Source organism: Octopus bimaculoides, chromosome 2 (genome assembly GCF_001194135.2).
Source record: "Octopus bimaculoides isolate UCB-OBI-ISO-001 chromosome 2, ASM119413v2, whole genome shotgun sequence".
In the NCBI taxonomy this organism is placed as follows: domain Eukaryota; kingdom Metazoa; phylum Mollusca; class Cephalopoda; order Octopoda; family Octopodidae; genus Octopus; species Octopus bimaculoides.
In genome coordinates this window covers 108002218-108005990 of record NC_068982.1, presented here as the reverse complement: position 1 = coordinate 108005990, position 3773 = coordinate 108002218, and the positions used below count along the sequence as shown (strand labels likewise).

At 36.5% G+C, this 3773-nt stretch overlaps 1 non-coding gene across 1 annotated transcript; it reads left to right on the top strand.

Moving 5' to 3' along the window:
• The first annotated feature begins 3191 nt into the window (after positions 1-3191).
• Trnar-acg (transfer RNA arginine (anticodon ACG)) lies at positions 3192-3264 on the top strand. The gene has a single exon. It is a non-coding gene; the product is annotated as a tRNA-Arg (tRNA).
• Positions 3265-3773: the final 509 nt, after the last annotated feature.

The window sequence follows — 3773 nt, the reverse complement described above, 5'->3', positions numbered from 1 at the left end:
ATTCTCGTCTTCGGGGTCACCAGTGTAAGAAATATCTTCTTTATTCAACCTTTAGGTTAAATAACTAATTCCTCACATCAAACTTTAAGGAAAAATTTAAGAACGGATAACGCAGTCTCTAAACCAGAAACATAACAATATTTATTTATGTAGGATTCAAACAGCATGGATATTCGGCAGTTCTTGTCGGTATGTTCATACAGCATTGGTTATTCGGCTGTTGGTCGTTTCATCACTTGTCCGCTGTCCCCGTCACGAGTGTGTTGGGTCTCGAAGAGAGCGATACAAAACACGTCCTTCGCTCACGAAGTTGTCGACGCAAGAGGAGGATAAAACGCGGGAAAATGTTGAGAGAGTTTTCATCCACGCATGCGCAGGGAATAGTTCCGAGGGAACACAGGAAGAGTCCCATGCGCATGCGTATTTCGACTCTCTCAACATTTTCCCGCGTTTTGGGTCCAACAGAGCTCTCTCACATGAGCATGGTCGTATCAAACTGTCTCTCCAGCATCTCAACTCTGGGGACAGCTCATTCCAACATTCCAACGTCTCAGCAACCATGCCTATTTCCTCGGTAAATAAATATTGTTGTGTTGATAGTTCAGAATCTGCGTTCCGTTGTTTATTTAGAATTTAATATAGGAAAGCGGGTGTACACCTAATGGTGTATAACCACTTTCCTATAAAACTATTCCTCAATATCTTGTATCTATGTCGCCAGTGGCGTAGCTAGACTGTGTGCCGCCCGAGCAAGCCCTAGAGTTTTCCGCCACTGTCTCCTATGTAGACTTATAACAGCAGACCCAGAAGGTCCTCCCTCATAAAAGCATCACTCTGCGAGCTACTGCATGTCATGAATTTTCCGATATACACTGCTTGTTGTTTTCGTTGTTATTTTATTTAACCCTAAGTCACTCTTATTGAGCGAACAAATAGTGAAAGGCATTCCAGCCATGATCGTGCCCCGTCTTTTGTTTCTCACCAGTTAAGAGATTCGAAATAGCAACCATCTGGTCGCTGATCAAACTTAGTATCACGTCAAACTTGATATCACGCCACTAATACATACATATATTTCTTATTCCCCACCTCCGAGACTTTTGCCTACAGCCCAACGCCTTGTATGCAGGCGAACAACAATTCACTTTTGTAATGTTTACCTGAAACCTTATCTTGATGATACATAAAAAAAATGTACCCTACTCGAAGTATACCTACCTTTCCTCGATCTTATTCTCGAACTCCAACTATTATTGAGTTGGTGGAAAAACATTACAGGAGCGATATTTTGAAGTAGTAGTAGTAGTAGTTGTAGTTGTAGTTGTTGTTGTTGTTTTCTCCGACTTACTGTCCCCATTTACAAATTTTCTTATAGAAGATAATTATAAAATTTAGTTAATCCACACACGTCTGTCTATCTATCTATCTATAGATATTACTATACCTACATAGATGCGCGCACTTAGAATGGTATTCTAAATACATGTGAGGAATGCATGGCATGTATGTATGTATATAGGTAGGTAGATAGGTATGTGTGTACGTATATGTATGTATGTGTCCACACCCATACATAGTAATATATATATAGTAAATAAATATATATATATGTATACATATATATACACATACCTATACACACACACACATACACACACACACACACATATATACAAATACCTATACACACACACATATATATGCACCTATATATATACTCGTATATATACCTACATACCTATATATACCAATATATATACCCATACACACATAATCTATCTATCCATAGATAGATAGATAGATGCAGTATGCTTTTATATGTGTGCACGCACAGTCATATAAAGGTATCCCAAATAATATAGATGTAAAGTAAGTAGGTATGCAATTTTTAATTGTATATTTTAATATAGCTAATCAACTCGAATCAAGTTTTATTTTTCTGTTTTTTAAATAGTTGTTTTCGCTTTTCTTACATATGTACTTCTCAAATTGTGTGTCTAATAATAGGTCTTACTGTTAAGAATTGTTTATTTATGGCTGTATAAATATTGTTTTAGTTATCATTTTAGTTGTGCGACTATTTTATGAACGATTTAGAATAAGAAAGAGAAAAAAAAAGAGACAGATAGGGGTGGGGTTGGAGAGAAAAATAGAATAAAAGAGCGTTAGTGAGCTCGCCAGTCAGACAGACATTCTTCGAGGTCATTCGGTGACATAACTGTAAAAACGAGTCACAGGGAACGAAATTTTCTGTTTGCCTGCTTGAAAACCGTGTGTAGAGAACTTGTCTCACTTGTATCTTTCTTGGCTCTCCACACCCCTTTATTTCTTTTCATTAGATTTTTTTCTTCTTATCGCTGATATCTATTGACAGGAAGGCAAGAGTTTTTTCTAAAAATACCAACCAGTCGGCTCATATTTCCGTATCAAGAATGAGAAAGAAGAAACAAAAACGAAAAAGAAAGAAAAAAACAATGAAATAGTTATTCTTTCTAGAAATACATCCAACTGGTTACTTCTTTGGTATAACGGCTGATGTGACTTGTTTTATGATTAACTACATCGAAGTTTGTGTTCCTTTATAATAATTTTAGGGTTTAAAAAATAGTTTATTTTATTTATACTGGTGGGTGTATATGCCATCATTCGACTTCCGTCTTTACAGAATAGTCATAGATTACTAGTTGTTGCTATAAATACCAGTTGTTTCGGGAGGAGTGGTGCCAGATGAAAGAGAAAATATGATGTTGGGGGCTCGTGTTTAATTTTTACGTATACGCATGCGTAAACACAAACTAATTCTTTTCAAGCGAGTTACTTTCTTCATAAGAAAAGTGGCGTTCTGTGACAGCTAAGTTGGCAAGCTGGTTTATTTCAATTAACATTGCTTCTTCGTTTGCCTTTAGCCACGTTTCCTCTTCACTAAATACTTGAAACAAATGCATCCTAGGTAGGGTCCCACGATGCTGGTTTCATTAACGGTATATATCTCTAGTTTGAAGTTATTTTTTGCGATTGAAATCAACAAAGAAAAAAGTACACTCTTCAGGAGAAACAAATAGTCTTAGTAACTTCTAACATATGTAAGCTTCAGATAAACAACAATCAACGCTTGCATAAATTCAACGATATCATAGTCACAAGAGCAGTCGTTAATAAAGTACTTAAAGAAGACCGCATTTTCTGTCAGTGGGCTTGTGGCGCAATGGATAACGCGTCTGACTACGGATCAGAAGATTCCAGGTTCGAATCCTGGCAAGCTCGAATTTTTTTTTTAGATTTGGTTATTTCAGTGTCATTAATGTTATGATTTTGTTCTATTTTAATTCGTCTTCGCTGTCGTTGATAGAAGGATTCATAGAATACTTGTCGAAACGTTTTTAGTTAATTAGGTCCGTTTATGTTTTGAGTACAAATAGGGCGGTTATTGTCAAATCATCCGACAATATTTCTTGTAATATTATTTGTTCAGGCGCTTTACGCTTTGTGTTCAAATTCCACCAAAGTCAACAATGCTTTATAATCTGCTGTGAGGTATTGAGGTCGATTTAATACACCGACCTATTTCTTCACATTGCTGGCCTAGTGTCTGTATTAGAAAACATTTTGAGTTCAAATCTCACAGCATTCAACTTTGTAATTCATCTCTCCGGGATTGATAATGTATGCACTAGTGATAGACTGGAATGAGTTGGTGAAATTTCTGTATTCTCAGTTTGGTTTTATTCAAACAGCATCAGGTCCTCGTCTGATCAACTTTCTTTCTGGGACAC